This window comes from Vulpes lagopus, chromosome 9 (assembly GCF_018345385.1).
Source record: "Vulpes lagopus strain Blue_001 chromosome 9, ASM1834538v1, whole genome shotgun sequence".
Classification (NCBI taxonomy): domain Eukaryota; kingdom Metazoa; phylum Chordata; class Mammalia; order Carnivora; family Canidae; genus Vulpes; species Vulpes lagopus.
In genome coordinates, this window is record NC_054832.1 from 30,710,179 (window position 1) to 30,730,749 (window position 20,571).

The following is a 20,571-nucleotide window of genomic DNA, read 5'->3' on the forward strand; positions in this document are numbered from 1 at the left end:
GCAGGGCACCACCTTGAAGCTTACCACATGGCCAAAAGCAGACAGAGAAACTGAGCCATGCTTGCTCAGTTCCTCACCCAAACTCAGAAGAGTAAATCAGGGACCATTGAGGAACCAGTAGTGTACTCAGGGGAGGTAGGACAAAAAGACTCTCCAATGATGGCAATTCTGGGTGAGAATTCTAGTAGGCGAGAAGGATCTAGAAAAATTCCTTAGAATATCTTCACTCACTTTTGTTACCTCTTGTTACCAAAAAGAAATCCCAAGCAAGCTACTTTTTCTGCTGGGACTGCAAGCACCTAAGAGACTCTGAATGAGAACCACTTAGCTAACCCCAGGCAAACCTCAAAATTATAGAGAGAATAACCAGTGGTGGTTATGGTCAGCACCTAATTGAGGGTGGTTTCTTACAGGCCAATAGACAACCTGAAACAGAGCTCATGAAAATCAAACTCCTCTGACTTCAACTAACCAGAAAAGGGGGTTAGACGGCATTCTTTGGGTCTTTCAGGACTTCCCTGGAATGGAGATGGGGTTTGGCCCCCTGACCCATTTCTTCTCTCTCTGTCTATGCCTCCTGCAGCACTCATTCCTGTGCTGACTCCTCTCTGGCCAACCCTTCTCACTACAAAACAAGTGACAAATCACTGTTCACTCCCTTAGTCTGGAAATTCTACTGGTGCTCACCTTCAGAAATGGCCCTGAGGGGAGACAACCACCAAAATGATTCTGAGGAAGTGATATTTTCCTAGAAGACACTAGAAGATAGGCAGCATTAAGCAGGGTCCCTTTCAATGCAGCATGAATATAAATCTCATTGGCTTCTTTTGTTGCTGTTGTTCTAAGCTGTGTATAAAACATTTCCGGGCAGCACCTTTTCATCAGCACAGCAGGAGATGTTTTTACTTATTGAAAGATGCCAGATGCAGGCAATCACCTTTGCTCCCAGCTCTCCTTCACAGGCCACTACGCAGACTGGTGTGGAAGTGGCCACAGCCTTGGCCTAACAAGCACCCAGCCTTGGCCAATGAGATCCTCCCACCCCCAGGACACTGGCAAGGTGGGAGGGCCACAGGGGTGGGGGGCTCTGGCAAGTGGGATAAGGGGGTTCAGAGGGATCGGTGGAATGGAAGGAAGTGAAACATCTAAGCTTCTAACTCGAAATAACATCTATTTCTGAGTCTGTGGCCACTGTCCTGCTTGGGAACTAGTATTGCCACATACCCCAAGTGACCCAGGGCCTCTTCTGTTTTTTACAAGTATAGAAAGTCAAGACAGCTTTGCTGTAAGATCATTGCTTGAATCTTCTCTTGGCTTTGCAGGTCTCAGAAGCCTTTGCTATGGGTTTTTAACTATCTACATCTCACCTTCAACTCTGGACCAGCTCGGCCACCTGTTCCAAATGCAACATGGAAGTGTGGTCATGAAGTACATTATTGGGTTCACCATTGCCATACCTCCTACCAATCCAGACAACTTACTGGACACTGTCATTACTTCATAAAAGCAGCAGTACAATTAGGCATTCCCATCTTAAGCTCATTAAATAACAAGGGGGTGGAGAAAGCGCAAGGGTTCTCCACAAATGCGGTTCCTGTGACCATGGCCTTCATGTGCATGCTTGATGGCATAAACTCGGCAGCAGTGGTTCTCAGCATGAGCAGCACATTTGAATCACCCAGAGAGCTTTTAACATGTGCTCAAGGCAAGCCCACCCCCGGCCAGTTACATGAAAATCACTATGGGTAGGTCGCAGGCACTGGTCACTTTTAAAGCTTCCTCCTCATCCTAAGGTACAACTCAGTGCATTTTTTGCTGCGTATTATTTTCACGGATCATAAATCCTCATGGTTTCCAGAATAACTGCTCTCAATGCCTTCTGAAATTTTAGGGCTGTCCACTCCCACTGTTCCCATTTATTTGTTGCACTATTTGTCACTACAGAGGACCCTAAATCTGTGTTAAAAGGAAACTTGCAAGTCAGAAATATAGAAGACTCTAAGAATAGAAAGAGCTCTGGAGAGAAATTGTCTGTTGCCTGAAGATAGGTTCTGCATCAAGCATTAGCCTTAGTCTAGTCATTCTCCCTAAAGACTCGGCAATTGTGTCTAAGTGTTTTTATGTAACCCCCCAAAAGAGGGGTGCCCTCTAGACCAGAATTAGCACATTGCATCCACAAGGCAGTACGAATAGATGTCCAAAGCGCCTTGACAAAAGGTGTTTTGCTTATATTTCTTGAAAAGTTGCAGAAAATTATACAGCATAAAACAGCAAAATATGCTTAAAAATGCTGTCCGCCCCAATCCCACATAGCAGTATAACAAATGCTTCTAATATGTCCTCCATGCTCTTTCAAAAACACCATCTATCAAATATTCAGCCTACTTGGGACTTTCCACCTCTCTCTCTCTCTTTTTTTAAATCAATGTTTCTTTCTGTAAATAGCTTACTGTCTCTGATGTTAGTCATTGATACCTTATTTTTCATGCCCAGATTCTAAAATGTCTTATTCTAGGAATGAGAGCACTTTTCCTTGAGAAATCACCCATCTTCCTTGCAAGTGTTTCAGGTATAGCTGATCAAATCTGCCTCCAGGACTGAGCACCAGCCCTGGCCAACCATCTGCAGCCCACAGTGACCTACCTTGGTCAAGCACATGTGCCAATTGGAGGCAATGGAAAAGGACTGTTTGTGCTATTGGGCATAAGACTCTTACTTCTGAGGATAGCAGTTTCAGAAATATAAATCCATAGTTGCCAAAAGAGAGTATAAGAAGTCTTGAGAATGAATCCAATGACAAAAGTATAAAACTCAGGGGTGAATATAAAACATCTGGGTGTGGCAACATCACTCATAGAGGTTAATCCCAAACCTACTAAGCATTTGATGGAATCCAGCTGTGCTTCAAGAAAACCCACTCTGCTTCCCATATAGAAGACAAACTCTCTTAAAGTATTTTGAGTTAGTTCTCTGTTTCTTAAAACTAGAAGAGTTAGGTCTAATACTGAAACCAATACTTGGATACAGGGTATTCTAAGAGTCCATAAATGTGGAGTTGGCTGAACTGTGAAGGGTGGATGACAATAAGGATACTCCCTACTATTACGAAGAAGTTGAAATGTTTATTATTAGGTGGTTAACCCACCACCTATTGCACCTGGGATATAGATAACATGCCTAATGAAGCTGAAATACTGGGGCTGTTTTCAGAAAACTCTAGAATGTAGGGGTGTATTGATTATTCCATGTAGCATTCACTAAGCCCCAGGAAGAAACAAACTTCTCGAATGATGTTCTGTACATGCTAGCCCATCTGGAAATAGAGGGAAGAAAATAGAACCATGCTAAGAAAGACCTTTTCGTCATACAAGTAGTTGAAAGACTTTTAGATTCTGTTCATGTTTTTTACTTGCAGGGTTAGCAATACTAAATTCTGTGGCCCAGGCTAAAGTTGGAATTGAGGCTAAAAGTGGAGGAGATAAGATAGCAGGAAGAATCAATCGCTTTTTCCCTCAGACTTCTTTTAAACACCCCAACCTGTGAACTCCCTATCTACAAAGCAGACCATCAGAAAAAAGCCAGTCATTGGACTATAGGCTGAGGACAAGGGAAAGATAATATGGGACTTTTGGGCTATCTTGAGGCAGAAGCCAAACTAAGAGAGTATTAAACTAATCACCACAAAGATGTACAGCATTCTAGGGTCCACTGACCAGAACCTAAATTCTGGCACTGACTCGACAAGGTAACTGTTTTGTCTTTACTAAAATTGACCGGCACAAATAGATTCCAAACTTTCTTAGCTTTTAAGAGAGTCATGTTTTTCAGAGAATCCATAGTTTGTTGAATAAATGCCTACACATATATTGTTCTGAAACCTTTCTTTTTCCAGGTAGCCATAGGTCTTTGGAAGCAGCCTATGCCAATGCTTACTGGCATAACCCTCTCTAACTTCTGCCAATGGTGTTTGGTTGTATAAAAATGTTATAATTATTAAAATCCACTCTTGCTGACCACCGACTACTATCTAATTTAGAGATATCATAGAGAATGCTGCACTATAATAGTTTCTTTTAAAAAATTTTTAAATTATTATTTTTATTGGGGTTCAATTTTTGCCAACATAGAGCATATCACCCAGTGCTCATCCCGTCAAGTGCGCCCCTCAGTGCCTGTCACCCAGTCACCCCAACACCCCGCCCAACTCCCTTTCCACTACCTCTTGTTCGTTTCCCAGAGTTAGGTGTCTCTCATGTTCTGTCCCCCTCACTGTTATTTTCACTCATTTTCTCTCCTTTCCCCTTTATTCCCTTTCACTATTTTTTATATTCCTCAAATGAAGGGGACCATATAATGTTTGTCCTTCTCCGATTGACTTATTTCATTCAGCATAATACCCTCCAGTTCCATCCATGTCGAAGCAAATGGTGGGTATTTGTGATTTCTAAAGGCTGAGTAATATTCCACTGTATACATAGACCACATCTTCTTTATCCATTCATTTCAATAGGTACCGAGGCTCCTTCCACAGTTTGGCTATTGTGGACATTGCTGCTAGAAACATTGGGGTGCAGGTGTCCTGCCATTTCACTGCATCTGTATCTTTTGGGGTAAATCCCCAACAGTACAAGTACTGGGTCGTAGAGCAGTTCTATATTTAACTCTTTGAGGTACCTCCACACAGTTTTCCAGAGTGGCTGTACCAGTTCACATTCCCACCAACAGTGCAAAAGGGCTCCCCTTTCTCCACATCCTCTCCAAAATTTGTTGTTTCCTGTCTTGTTAATTTTCCCCATTCTCACTGGTGTCAGGTGGTATCTCATTGTGGTTTTTTTAAATAGTAAATTTATTTTTTATTGGTGTTCAATTTGCCAACATACAGAATAACACCCAGTGCTCATCCCGTCAAGTGCCCCCTCAGTGTCCATCACCCATTCACCCCCACCCCCCACCCTTCTCCCCTTCCACCACCCCTAGTTTGTTTCCCAGAGTTAGGAGTCTTTATGTTTTGTCTCCCTTTCTGATATTTCCTACCCATTTCTTCTCCCTTCCCTTCTATTCCCTTTCACTATTATTTACATTCCCCAAATGAATGAGACCATATAATGTTTGTCCTTCTCCGATTGACTTATTTCACTCAGCATAATACCCTCCAGTTCCATCCACATTGAAGCAAATGGTGGGTATTTGTCATTTCTAATGGCTGAGTTATATTCCATTGTATACATAAACCACATCTTCTTTATCCACTCATCTTTCGATGGACACCGAGGCTCCTTCCACAGTTTGGCTATTGTGGCCATTGCTGCTAGAAACATCGGGGTGCAGGTGTCCCGGCGTTTCATTGCATCTGTATCTTTGGGGTAAATCCCCAGCAGTGCAATTGCTGGGTCGTAGGGCAGGTCTATTTTTAACTCTTTGAGGAACCTCCACACAGTTTTCCAGAGTGGCTGCACCAGTTCACATTCCCACCAACAGTGCAGGAGGGTTCCCTTTTCTCCACATCCTCTCCAACATTTGTGGTTTCCTACCTTGTTAATTTTCCCCATTCTCACTGGTGTGAGGTGGTATCTCATTGTGATTTTGATTTGTATTTCCCTGATGGCAAGAGATGCAGAGCATTTTCTCATGTGCATGTTGGCCATGTCTATGTCTTCCTCTGTGAGATTTCTGTTCATGTCTTTTGCCCATTTCATGATTGGTTTGTTTGTTTCTTTGCTGTTGAGTTGAATAAGTTCTTTATAGATCTTGGATACTAGCCCTTTATCTGATACGTCATTTGCAAATATCTTCTCCCATTCTGTAGGTTGTCTTTTATTTTGTTGACTGTATCCTTTGCTGTGCAAAAGCTTCTTATCTTGATGAAGTCCCAATAGTTCATTTTTGCTTTTGTTTCTTTTGCCTTTGTGGATGTATCTTGCAAGAAGTTACTGTGGCCGAGTTCAGAAAGGGTGTTGCCTGTGTTCTCCTCTAGGATTTTGATGGAATCTTGTCTCACATTTAGATCTCTCATCCATTTTGAGTTTATCTTTGTGTATGGTGAAAGAGAGTGGTCCAGTTTCATTCTTCTGCATGTGGATGTCCAATTTTCCCAGCACCATTTATTGAAGAGACTGTCTTTCTTCCAATGGATAGTCTTTCCTCCTTTATCGAATATTAGATGACCGTACATTTCAGGGTCCACTTCTGGGTTCTCTATTCTGTTCCATTGATCTATGTGTCTGTTTTTGTGCCAGTACCACACTGTCTTGATGACCACAGCTTTGTAATACAACCTGAAATCTGGCATTGTGATGCCCCCAGCTATGGTTTTCTTTTTTAAAATTCCCCTGGCTATTCGGGGTCTTTTCTGATTCCACACAAATCTTAAAATAATTTGTTCTAACTCTCTGAAGAAAGTCCATGGTATTTTGATAGGGATTGCATTAAACGTGTAAATTGCCCTGGGTAACATTGACATTTTTACAATATTAATTCTGCCAATCCATGAGCATGGAATATTTTTCCATCTCTTTGTGTCTTCCTCAATTTCTTTCAGAAGTGTTCTGTAGTTTTTAGGGTATAGATCCTTTACCTCTTTGGTTAGGCTTATTCCTAGGTATCTTATGCTTTTGGGTGCAATTGTAAATGGGATTGACTCCTTAATTTCTCTTTCTTTGGTCCATTGTTAGTGTATATAAATGCCACTGACTTCTGGGCATTGATTTTGTATCCTGCCGCACTGCCAAATTGCTGTATGAGTTCTAGCAATCTTGGGGTGGAGGCTTTTGGGTTTTCTATGTAGAGTATCATGTCATCAGCGAAGAGGGAGAGTTTGACTTCTTCTTTGCCAATTTGAATGCCTTTAATGTCTTTTTGTTGTCTGATTGCTGAGGCGAGGACTTCCAGTACTATGTGGAATAGCAGTGGTGAGAGTGGACATCCCTGTCTTGTTCCTGATCTTAGGGGAAAGGCTCCCTGTGCTTCCCCATTGAGAATTATATTTGCTGTGGGCTTTTCGTAGATGGCTTTTAAGATGCTGAGGAATGTTCCCTCGATCCCTACACTCTGAAGAGTTTTGATCAGGAATGGATCCTGTATTTTGTCAAATGCTTTCTCTGCATCTATTGAGAGGATCATATGGTTCTTGTTTTTTTATCTTGTTGATATGATGAATCACATTGATGGTTTTACGAGTGTTGAACCAGCCTTGCATCCCGGGGATAAATCCCACTTGGTCATGGTGAATAATATTCTTAATGTATTGTTGGATCCTATTGGTTAGTATCTTGTGGAGAATTTTTGCATCTGTGTTCACCAGGGATATTGGTCTATAATTCTTTTTGGTGAGGTCTTTGTCTAGTTTTGGAATTAAGGTGATGTTGGCCTCATAGAATGATTTTGGAAGTATTCCATCCCTTTCTTTCAGAACAGCTTTAGTAGAATAGGTATTGTTTCTTCTTTAAATGTTTGATAGAATTCTCCTGGGAAGCCATCTGGCCCTGGACTTTTGATGTCTTGGGAGATTTTTGATGACTGCTTCAATTTCCTCACTGGTTAGTGGCCTATTCAGGTTTTCTATTTCTTACTGTTCGTTTTGGTAGTTTGTGGTTTTCTAGAAATACATCCATTTCTTCTAGATTGCCTAATTTATTGGCATATAGCTCATGTTTTTAAAATCGTTTGTATTTTCTTGGTATTGGTGATGATCTCTCCCTTTTCATTCGTGATTTTATTATTTTGAGTCTTTTCTCTTTTGTTTTTAATTAGGCTGGCTAATGGTTTATGTATCTTATTAATTCCTCAAAAAACCAACTCCTGGTTTTGTTGATCTGTTCCACAGTTCTTCTGGTCTCTATTTCATTGAGTTCTGCTCAAATCTTTATTAACTCTCTTCTTGTGCTGGGTGTAGGTTTTATTTGCTGTTCTCTCTCCAGTTCCTTTAGGTGCAAGGTTAGCCTTTGTATTTGAATTTTTTCCAGTCTTTTGAGGGATGCTTGTATTGCAATGTTTTTCCCTCTCAGGAATGCTTTTCCTGTATCCCAAAGATTTTGAACAGTTGTATCTTCATTCTCATTAGTTTCCATGAATCTTTTTAATTCTTCTCTAATTTCCTGGTTGACCCTTTCATCTTTTAGCAGGATGGTCCTTAACCTCTACGTGTTTGAATTTCTTCTTGTGATTTAGTTCTAGTTTCAAAGCATTATGGTCTGAAAATATGCAGGGGACAATCCCTATCTTTTGGTATTGGTTAAGACCTGATTTGTGACCCAGTATGTGGTCTATTCTGGAGAAAGTTCCATGTGCACTTTAGAAGAATGTGTATTCAGTTGCATTTGGATGTAAAGTTCTATAAATATCTGTGAAATCCATCTGGTCCAGTGTATCATTTAAAGGTCTTGTTTCTTTGGAGATGTTGTGCTTAGAAAATCTGTCATTTACAGAAAGCGCTGTGTTGAAGTCACCCAGTATTAGTGTATTATTATCTAAGTATGGCCTAACTTTGGTTATTTTTTTTTTAATTTTTTTTTTAATTTTTTATTTATTTATGATAGTCACAGAGAGAGAGAGAGAGAGAGGCAGAGACACAGGCGGAGGGAGAAGCAGGCTCCATGCACCGGGAGCCTGATGTGGGATTCGATCCCGGGTCTCCAGGATCCCGCCCTGGGCCAAAGGCAGGCGCCAAACCGCTGCGCCACCCAGGGATCCCCTAACTTTGGTTATTAATTGATATACTTGGCAGCTCCCACATTCAGGGCATAAATATTCATGATTGTTAGATCTTCTTGTTGGATAGATCCTTTAAATATGATATAGTGTCCCTCTTCATCTCTTACTACAGTCTTTTGGATAAACCTTAATTAATTTATCTGATATGAGGATTGCTACCCCTGCTTTCTTTTGAAGACCATTTGAATGATAAATGGTTCTCCAACCTTTCAGTTTCAGGCTGTAGGTGTCCTTATGTCCAAAATGAGTCTCTAGTAGACAGCAAATAGATGGGTCCTGCTTTTTTATCCAGTGAAACCCTGCACCTTTTGATGGGGTCATTAAGCCCATTCACGTTCAGAGTTACTATTGAAAGATATGAATTTAGTGTCATCATACCTATTCAGTCCCTGTTTTTGTGGATTGTTTCTTTGGACTTCCTCTTTCTTTTACAGAGTCCCCCTTAATATTTCTTGCAGAGCTGGTTTGGTGGTCACAGATTCTTTCAGTTTCTGTCTATCTTGGAAGCTCTTTATCTCTCCTTCTATTCTGAATGAAAGCCTTGCTGGATAAAGTATTCTTGGCTGCATGTTCTTCTCATTTAGGACCCTGAATATATCCCGCCAGCCTTTTCTGGCCTGCCAGGTCTCTGTGGAGAGGTCTGCTGTTAACCTAATACTTCTCCCCATATAGGTTAGGGATCTCTTGTCTCTTGCTGCTTTAAGGATCTTCTCTTTATCCTTGGAATTTGCAAGTTTCACTATTAAATGTTGGGGTGTTGAATGGTTTTATTGATTTTTTGGGGGTATCTCTCTATTTCCTGGATCTGAATGCCTGTTTCCCTCCCCAGGTTAGGGAAGTTCTCAGTTAGTATTTGTTCAAATATGCTTTCTGGTCCTCTCTCCCTTTCAGCAACTTCTGGAGCCCCCATTAAATGTAGATTTTTCCTTCGGAGCCTGTCATTTATTTCCCTTAACCTTTCCTCATGATCTTTTTTTTTTTTCTTTTTCCCTCAACTTCCTTCCTTGCCATCAACTTGTCTTCTATGTCACTCACTCTTTCTTCTATCTCATTGACCCTCGTCGTTGGGAACTCCAGTTTGGATTGCATCTCATTTAATTGATGTTTAATTTTGGCCTGATTAGATCTAAATTCTGCAGTCATGAAGTCTCTTGAATCCTTTACGCTTTTTTTCTAGAGCCACCAGTAGCTTTAATTGTGCTTCTGAATTGGCTTTCTGACATGGAATTGTAATCCAAATTCTGTAACTCTATGGGAGAGAGGACTGTTTCTGATTCTTTCTTTTGTGGTGAGTTCTTCTTTCTAGTCATTTTGCTCAGTGCAGAGTGGCTAAAAACAAGTTGTCTTGGAAAAAGGAAGAAAAAAAAGAAAAAGAAAAAAAAAGGGAAAAAAAACCAAACCAAAACCAAAACAAAACAAAAAAACCAAGGATGGGTATCCTCTGGTTCTATATACTATAAATCCCTTGACTTCCCCTGGAGCTTTCCAGCGCTGCTTGGTCAATAACTTGTTTTTCCCCCCGTCCTTCCAGCTGGTCTTCTGGGGGAGGGGCCTTTGCTGACTCTCAGGTGTGTGCACCTGGGGAGATGCCCCGCCCCCTGCCGGGTGCTGGCTCAGTCAGAGCTGTGTACCCTGCGAGGCTCCTGTTCCCTGGCTGCCAGCCCCTCCCAGGCACAGGGTGACACCAGGAGGGACACCACCACTGGCGGGGGGCGGCCCCCAGCCCTGGAGTCAGCTCCCCAGTAACCTCCACAGCTCCCAGTCCGCAGGGGCCTGGATGCTCTGGGGGGGTGGGGGCGCTGACCTGCACAGCTCGGGGGCCCCGGGGCAGGAGCGTCCCCGCTGTCCTGGGCCCTCCCTGCCCCCGCCTGTCCCGGGGGAGCAGGGTCCCGGGCTGTGTCCCACGCGCCCTGGGCTCCGGGGCCTGCGCCGCTGGACTCGCGCTCCCGGGGCCGCGGCTCCCGAAGGCAGCAGGTGCAGCCCCCTCCGCCCGGAGCCCCCGCCCCCTCCCGGCTTCTCCCCGAGGCCCCCGGGCGCGGCTCCAGCCCTTCCCCGAGCTCGGCCCGCGGGGTGTGGGGCGCCCTCCTGCTAGTGACCCCGGGAACCTGGGGGTCCGCTGCCCTCCTGCGGTCCTGCCCGAGCTCCCTGCGAGCGCCCTCCCGGCGGGAACACTCCGGGGATCGTTCGAGTTCCCGCTTCTCCGGGCGGGCGCTCCCGGCCGAGGCCCTCCCGGCCTTAGCCCGGCTCCTCGCAGCCCCGCCCCGCTGGATGCTGCTTCGTCTTTCCCACCTTCCTACCGGGTTAGAAGTGAAAACCCTTCTCCGTAGCGTTCCAGCTGTTCTCTCTTTAAATCTCAGGCCTAATTCATAGGCTTTCAGGACGATTTGAAAAGGTTATCTAGGTAAGTTGCTGGGCCGGGTGAGGTGAGGGCCCTGCTCCTCCACCATCTTACCCGCCCCTATCACTATAATAGTTTCTTCTTTAAAACTCCAACCTGGTACTATGGGAAGGGTTATCATATTTTAGCAGACAACCCCTGGGAACTCAAACAAGCATTTGTTCGATAAAGGAATGAATAGCTATCTTTATTAACCATAAACGCTGTGCTTCATTCCCAGATAGAAAAGTCTCAGAAATATCCTCCATGTTTCAGCCAAAGACCTTGGCAAAGTGCCACGTGGACCGTGAATTTAGGATCTCACCTGTGATGCTCGAGCAGCCTGCCAGCACAGAATCTCCACGCCCCACTTCTCTTTTTCTTCCTGGTTGGTTTTTTCAAAGTACCACGGTTTCCTACTATGCCAGCAGCATGTTTGTTTTTCATTTGCGGGTGGCTTATAAAGCCACAGATGTAGGTGGGTGGCAGGAACTCAGCACTTTGCTTCCTGAGCGATAAGTACCGCCATCAACTGTGCACATATGGCTCCTATTAACGTAAATTAAAGGCACGTGTCTAATGTGGAGGGCAAAATTGGCAAAAGTGAAACAGCTGTACCTATTGACCCTCTCTTTGGAATAGGTGCTACCTGAGGTCAATAGTGCCGTCCCCTTTTTTAACCTATTTATTTATATGACTTCCTCATTGCATAATGGTCATTTCTTTTTCCCTCTGTTCACATATCATAGGCTTTTCCCCAGGCTCTTCTCAGAATGAAAGAAGACATCTAGGAAAGCCATAGTGCATGGAGTCTATCCACACCAATTACGAACAGTAACCTTCCAATGCCGGCAGAAACTGGGTGACCAGTCATTGGTATATTTTAGAGGAGAATCAAATATTGAATTGTGATAGTGGTTGACTGGAAGGTTTCATTTGACCTCAAGTGTCTATGATTCATATGTTAATTCAGTGAACACATTTTGAGCATCTTAATATGCCAGTTCCTGGTAGAACTTGGACATAAAACAATTTCTATTTCCAAGGATTTCACATTTTAGAGACGGCAGTCAAGAAAACTGCCTCCTACAAGAAACCATGAACAATTTGAGAGCAACAAAACTGCCGTTTATTGTCCTGTTGTTGGCACTCTAAGTATTTGTTGTGACTAAAATATTGCAATGTATGTGAGCAAGTAGAGACACAGATCTGAAAGTTGAAAGAATAATCTAAACCTGGATGGAAATTGAGTTGTCACCATAAAGATGTTAGAGAAAATATAAAAATGAATGAGACTGACTGGGAAAAATGTATGAAATGTGGCCAGATTTGGAGCAACTGACCTCTAATGGACAGATATGGGGCAAGGAGCCACCAAGATACAAACAGAAATGTAAGATGCGAATCTGTAAAAAGTGATGTCCTGGAAGTGAAGAGAGGCTGCTATAATAACACACCATGAACCAGGTGGCTTATGAACAACAGGAGTTTATTTCTCACAGTTCTGGAGGCTGGGAAGTCCAAGAGGAAGACCCTGGCAAATTTGGTGTCCAGTGAGGACCAGTTTTCTGTTCACAGATGGCATACTCCAGTGCATTAACTTCACAGGTGGTAGAAGTGAGGCAGAGCTCTCTGGGATCCCGTCTATAATGACATTAATTTTACACTTTTAAAAGATTTTATTTATTTATTCATGAGAGACACACAGAGAGAGAGGCAGAGACATAGGCAGAGGGCTCCCTACAGGGAGCTTGATGTGGGCTCCATCCCAGGACACTGGGATCATGACCTGAGCTGAAGGCAGACGCTCAACCACTGAGCCACCCAGGCATCCTAACATTAATCATATTTATGAGGACTCCACCTTCACGACCTCATCACCTCCCAAGGCCCTCACCTTTTAATTGTATCACCTTGGAGTTTTGGATTTCAATGTATGAATTTTGGAGGGACACAAATATTCATATCACAGCAGTTTCAAGAAGAGTGCTACCAAAGAAAAGCTACAGAGTACATAGATCAGATCAGATGGAAAGTTCCCATTTAATAAAAAGGATTAGAAAAAAATAAAGGAAAGCAGGCTAAATTATATAGAAGTAGCCTAGAAGAGGGAAAAATAAAGCTAAAGAAATAAGGCTTTCCTTTGTCTCTGTCTTTAGGATAGAAGCTTCCTTCATATCCCTAGATATGCTCCCTAGAACCCAGCACAATGATTAGCAAAGAAAGTATTTTCCCATGCAATTCAGCTATGTTTTAAGCTGGAGAGAAGATATTGTACCAACATATAAAATGCTGATAGTCCTTCCCAATTTGTACAAAAAATTAATTTTAAAGATGATTGTGTTCTCAAATTCAACTTCATCTTTCATGTATCTATATTATGCTTTTTAGTGTCCATTCTGCACTTCTGCTCTCAACTGCTAGTGCCTAAAAACACAAGGGGGGATAAAAGTAATAAATTTTAAGTGAGGAAACCTAGGAAGAAACTAACCACGTGGGGTTTGGTGACTTTTAGTTCATGGAAAGATATGCTCAAGTTTGTGATTTCACATTATAAATGTAAAGTATGCTCTCAGTTCACATAACAGAATTAAGTAGTCTGTTTTTTTTTTTCATGGTGTTCTGAAAAGTATCATAAAATCTGAGGGTCTTAGGGTATCTCTTAGACAAATTTGAGAACTGCTGTCCTAATACAGTAGTTTTCATGGAGTAATCAAACTTCCTATTCCTACTTACTCCTTCCCTTTCTTATATGAAGTCTTATAGTGAGTTTAGTGTGGAATCTACCTTCTTTTTTTTTTTTAAGGTTTTATTTATTTATTCATGAGAGACACACAGAGAGAAAGAGGCAGAGACACATGCTGAGAGAGAAGCAGGCTCCATGCAGGGAGCTCAACGTGGGACTCGATCCCAGTCTCTAGGATCATACCCTGGGCTGAAGGCGGCACTAAACTGCTGAGCAACCTGGGTTGCCCTGGAATCTACCTTCTAATGAGAAAACAGCTTTCTCCTTTGTGCCTAGATGACAACGATTGCCAAGGACACAGAATATTTCAGACTGGGAGGTGGGACTATAGGTAGGTTTTGGAGAAGCTAGATAATTGGATAGAAAAATGGATATTTTAATGAATATTACTGTGTACTATTTGATTCGCCTATGAATCTTCTCAAAATAGCATAAATAAAATATTTTCCTTTTTCCTAGATTCCTTTTTGGGAGTCTGGATTGTTTTTGGAAAGTTAAACTACTACTTAAATGGTGCTACTTGAGTCTTTAGGTTCAAAGGGGTCACATCCAGAATTTCAGGTCTATTTGAGTAGTTCTGAGGCAGGTCTCCAGTTAGCTGTCCTAACTTCCTGAGCAGAGAACTCTCCTCTCAATGACACACTGCTGCACACATTTACCCATGTATAACTACATCTGGGCAAATGGCTCTGCCCTCCTGGTTTGCTTTAGTTCATTACCGTTTAAACCCAAAATGTTTTTTTATCAGCAATATCTGTAACTTACTTCCTGTCAGCATCTAAAGGAGCCTGAACACCATCAGAAATGAAAGTAAAAGCCTTCTAAGAGCTTCAAGGAGTCAGAGCTTAGGGAAGGGCATCTGAATACCACTGTCATGATAGTCTGAAAAAAGAGCTGATCTCTGGACATGCTCAAAGTTTGTGACCTTTACTATCAAATGTGAAGAAGGGACTACATACAGAAGTACACACCTAGGAACAACTTGTGTCCCAGCCTTAGCCAACCTTCTAAGGACAAAAAACCAAAGGCCTTTTTATCTCATGATGAAAAATTACTCCCTCATCATTGGTATGTGATCATTTCCACAAAAGGACTAAATGAGCTGAGAAAATCCCATTTCTTCCGCCCTTGGGAGCATTAGCTGGACAAAACAGACATCCTACTGATTTACAATCTGGACAGCCTTTCCCACATATGTGACAAAGTATTTTTCACAGAGCTTTTCTCAACTGTTGCTTTTTCCTGACGCAAGTGTCAAATGCTCTGGCAGGTGAATTCTGCATCCCTGTGGTGGCCTTGGGTGTTGGCATTTGTAAGCCAGTATATTTCTGTCATCTCCTGCATGTCAGAGTTCAACCCGTGGGTTGGAAGAAAGGCAGCTGCTCTTGTTCCTGGGGGAAAATGCAATTAAGAAACTTTTTAGCACACAACCTCAGCATTTCCTTTGAAGGATAAGTGGGATAGTTGGAGATCCAAGGGGTTCAGACCAGGACAATGGACTCTCTAGAGCCAGATACACAAATCTAAGAAGCTTAAGGAGACTGCAAGGTAGAAGGAAATGATAAAAGATTGGGGCCTCATCCCATGCATCATTTTGGCCAAATCTCTTAGGTAGAACCCAGAAACTCCTTTATTTGATTCTGCCTGACAAAGCACAGAGATGGAATTAATTTTCAATGCATTTTATATTGTATAGACATAGCAGGAACTGATAAGTATGGAAAGAACCAAACGTGTGTGTGTGTATATATCTCAAGACATCCTACCAGCTTAGTTAGCTGTCAGTTGAAATATCTGACACTTTACCAGAAGACATTTCTACTTTTCAAAAAGAAAAGAGTAGGAAAAACCATCACTGGTTGAAGCAACACTTTACACAATGAAAGAAATATAAAATATTAGAGTCAGAAATTACCTTAGACTTAAATTTCCATACTCTTCATTTTGGGTGAAGAAACTGAGGCTCAATAAAGTGAGGTGACTAAGGTCTCAGCTGGTTAGTGAGAATAGTAACTTTCATGGTTATTTAGCAAAAAATAAATAAATCAATAAATTTTCCAAGGCATGGTGCTGGGTATCTGTGGCTACAAAGGGGAAATAAACATGCTACACTCAGTTCTTTGAGGGCAGGAGCTATGGTTTCCAACAGGGAAGAAAGATAGTGTTTAAGTATCCCAGCCAGAACCAAACATGTGATAGTGGATAAAGCTAGGAGTGGATGAGCTTATTCAGGCACAAGGTACAGAGCAAAGACACGAGACACAAAAGCCAATCTTCATATGAAAATTCCAAGGTTCATTCTACAAGACCTATCTCAATCCATACCTGCAAAAAAAACCCAAAAAACAAAAAAACAAAACAAAACAAAAAAAACTTGGTATCATCTCCACAGTACTATATTGTTCAATCTTGTGATGTAAGAGAATTTTATGTGAATGAAAAATGTCATATTTATGCCAAAATGCTCTCTAATCTTGTGCTGGTTACTGTAAAGCAGATTTTTATACAAATATGCCAAGCTTCAGCACCTGGGAGGTCACATTTCCCATTTTTATATTCAAACTATTATAGTTGGAACCCTCTTACCCTTTTGGTGTGCAACTTTTCTAGGTTATCTTAGCCTCTATAACAGAAAACCACAGAATAAATGGTTTATAAATATACAACAGGAATTTATTTTTCAGAATCTTGGAGGCTTGAAGTCCAAGATCAGGGCATTGGCAGATTCAGTGTCTTCTGAGAGCCACTCCTCCTGGCTCACAGCCTACTGTCTTTTCTCTGTGTCCTCACATGAAGCAAGGGGGTGAGGGAGCTCTCTGGGGCCTCTTTGATAAGGGCATCAATCCTGTTCATGAGAGTTCTGCTTTCATGACCTAATCACCTTCCAAAGGCCCCACCTTCTATTACTACAGATGGTCTCTGACTTTTGATGATTTGACTTACAATTTTTCAACTTTACCACAGTGTGAAAATGATGGGGAAACATACCTGGAATTTTGAATTTGGATCTTTTCCCAGGCTAGCAATATGCTACAGGACCCTCTCTCTCCATGCTAGAGGGTATTTTTTTCCCCTCATTCTAGCACTTTATTGGAAACTGGTTGCATACATCAATGAAAACAGACCAAAGTAAAAGCATCACTTCCACACAATATTCTGATATCTGTGCTATCTTCTGTGCTAGAATTTAATAAATCCCAAGATGTTCCTGATTTCGGTCAAGGAACTTGAGTGGTCCAGAAATCTTTCTATAAATATAGATCATAGCATCCAAAATAATCATCACTGTCTTCAGTGAGTTCCCAAAGTCCTGGAAACATCTCTTAAAATCTGTAGCTTAGACTGGCTGCAGTGCTGGTGGGAGGGAATGAAGGGTGTGCACTTTACACCACGGAGCTGGTTAGAACAGGTGCTGGGGTGAGGGGACAGAGCTCCTTGAGTGTGAGACACACAAGTGGGTGGGGGCTGGAGATCCTGAAAGCCACCCGGGGAACTCAGCCACCCTGTGTTTTCCAACACAGCTTGAATGTCAAAGTGAGAAGACTCAAATGCAGAAAGGTCCCAGTCAGCCACGTGATCACGAGGGTAAACTACTAATACACTTACAACCATTTTGTACCCATGCCACCATTCTGTTTTCCACATTCAATACAGTCTTTAGTAAATTATATGAGATATTCAACATTTTGTTATAAAATAGACTTTGTGTTAGCTGATTTTACCCAACTGTAGGCTGATGTAAGTGTTCTGAGCAAGTCTAAAGTTGGCTATGCTAAGTTGTGATGTTTGGTAGGCTAGCTGCATTAAATGCATTTTCAACTCATATTTATTTTCAACTTGTGATGGATTTATTGGGATATAACCCTATTACAAATTGAGCAAGATCTGTACGTCTGTAGGAGTCAGGATTTCAACATAACAGATTCTGGGGGTGGGGTGTAGATTCAGTCTCTAGCATATGTTTTCTTCTTCTAACAGCTTCTGAGTATCTCAGCATTTTGTATGTTCCCCAAATCCTCCCTTGACCACTCATCTGATTCTTGACCCTATAAGCTGCTTCTTTTCATCCCAGGAGAGCCATCTCCAGGTGTGCCACAAGCCCTTCCCCTTTACTTGTCACAATGCTGTAGAAATTAGCTAGTATTTTAAAAATCATAATGAGACTATTTTAAGAATAATTCAAAGATACTGCACAGTTCTTGGCTTCTTATAGGTCCTTTGCAAAACAGGTTTACATCACGTCCTCTATCCCATGCCATTTGCTCAAAGCTAAGGGTTTATCCTATACCCAACCACTGTTCATGCTCCAGGTACCTCACAACTCCATATCTAGACCAAAGGGAGCCGAGGCTTCAGAAAGAGAAGGAAGTATTTTCCTCACCCTGTTCTAAAGCTCACTCAGGAGTGACTGCTTTCCAGAACGGCTGACAAAGGAAATGCACGTTTCCTTCAGATGCAAACCTATTCCTATCTACCAGGTTGTGGCTAGCTGCTTACAAGACAATTCTGTGATGGCTGATAAGCATGTTTCCCAAAGTTCATGTTCTTTAGCTGGTCTCCAATTTATAAGACCCAACGGAAGTGAGCTGTTGCCAAAATTAGCACAATTCTGTGATGGGTAGGATAATGTCTTCCAAAGATGTCTACTCCTAATCCCTGGAACCTTTGAATGTGTTTGTTACCTTAAATGGCAAAAAAAACTTTGCAAATGTGATTAAGTAAAACGTTGAAATGGGCAAATTATCCTGGATTAGATGGACAGGCTCAATGTAATTACCAAGGTCCTTACTCGTAGAGAAACTTCCCCAGCTATATTGAGAGGTGGACGTGACTACAGAAGAGAGGGCAGAGACTTGCAACATAACTTGTTTTGTTATGTTTCTGCATTTGAGTCTTCTCACTTTGACATTCAAGCTGTGTTGGAAAACACAGGGTGGCTGAGTTCCCCGGGTGGCTTTCAGGATCTCCAGCCCCCACCCACTTGTGTGTCTCACACTCAAGGAGCTCTGTCCCCTCACCCCAGCACCTGTTCTAACCAGCTCCGTGGTGTAAAGTGCACACCCTTCATTCCCTCCCACAAGCAAAGGAATGTGGTCAGCCTACAGAAGTTGGAAGAGGCAAGGAAATGGGTTCTCCCCTAGAGCCTTGGTAAGAAATGCAGCTTTGCCAACACCTTGACTTTACTCCAGTGAGACCTATGTTAGGCTTCTGACCTCCAGCCTATAAGACAATAAATCTGTGTTTTTTAAGCCACTAAGCTTGTGGTAACATGCTATGGCAACAGTAGAAAACTAATACCTTATTCCTTTTCAGTCTTTCCTCATTAAGTATGCAAAAGACATGGAGACACAGTCTCACCTAGGAATAAACTCATAATGTGTATTATGTTTGTTACACTTGTAATATCAACTCATCTTGGATGTACTGTAGGGAATTTTGATAAAATTCTGTACTAAATTTAGTCATTCTTAGACTCAAGAAAATGATCTAAAAAAGAAGAAAATGATTTAAAACAGTAAATAATGTTGAGGTCAATAGGGAGAAAATTTAAATCAATTAGAAATAAGTTCTCTAACCCAGGGGTTCTCAACTTTGGCATTATTGACATTTTGGGCCAGATAATTCTATTATGCAGGGCCATCCTGTGTATTGCAGGATTTTTAGCAGCATCCTCACCTCCACCCACTAGATGCCAGTAGCAAGCCTCCAGCTGAGACAGACACTGCCAAAGGTCCCCTAAGAGACAAAATCATTCGTGGTTGAGAACTAACATTCTATCCCAGCGATATCTTGGAGGACAAAAAGCCCTCTTATAAGGATAAACTCACTATTGTAGGATACAGAAATGTTCAATTAAGAAGTATACACTGGTAGGGTATGTGTCATTTCCACAGGTCTTTATATTTTCAGTACATGGAACACACAGTGTCCGAGATACAAATATTCATTTCAAAGTGATTTGTGTGTAAGGACCTTCTTGGATAAACTTTTGGTACTGTCTTTTGCTTTTAACATAAAGTCTCTTTCCATGAGTCAATCGTTTTTCCTGGCAAACTGACTTGGAATGGTGCTAAAGAGAGTTGGGCACTGCAGCTTTACTTGTAAGGACATGGCACAGCTTCTGAGGAGATCATATACCAACACAACCAGTTGCAGGTAGCTTCAAGTTACAGAGCACAGACCAGTGGGCAGGAAGGGGATGTCACCATATAGTCCCTTACTAGGTAAGAAGGGCAGGGGCTTCATATATCGCTAAACTTGTTTGGGCTAAAGCTATTAAATGGGATGTATTCTCAGGGGGGGAAAAACTCACTGAGTTAGATGTCATACACAACTAGTCCCATACTTCTAGCCATCAAATGAATTCGAGTTAGCTATTTAGCCTTAATTGCTGACACCTCAGGCTGCCATGTGCACAAGACTTCAAAGGTAACCTATTCTTCTCAAATATGGTAATGATCTAAAAATAGGGAAGTGATTTAAGAACCAAACAAAGCAACTGAGCTGGTTGTTTATATCCTGCGAATCATCCAGCACATGAATTCAACTGACAACAATTTGAAAATGAGAAATTCAGCCAAGAGCAAAACTTAAACCACTGTCATGATATCAACCCAAATTAATAAAGTAATAGAACAGATGCTCCAAGGTTCTAGTCTAGAGCAGAACAGCTAAGAATTTGGGTGACATTTCTTTCTGACCATCAGTAAAGTCGGCTGGGTCTTTTTTGCAGGACAGA

The 20,571-nt window shown here is 42.0% G+C and overlaps 1 long non-coding RNA gene across 2 annotated transcripts in view; it reads right to left on the reverse strand.

Moving 5' to 3' along the window:
- Nucleotides 1-12,587: 12,587 nt before the first annotated feature.
- The window catches only part of LOC121498865, a 48,378-nt gene continuing 40,394 nt past the window's right edge, over nt 12,588-20,571 (reverse strand). For both annotated transcript variants that reach the window (XR_005989932.1, XR_005989933.1), the window contains exon 3: nt 12,588-12,730. This is a non-coding gene — a long non-coding RNA (uncharacterized LOC121498865). The remainder of the gene's footprint in view (nt 12,731-20,571) is intronic.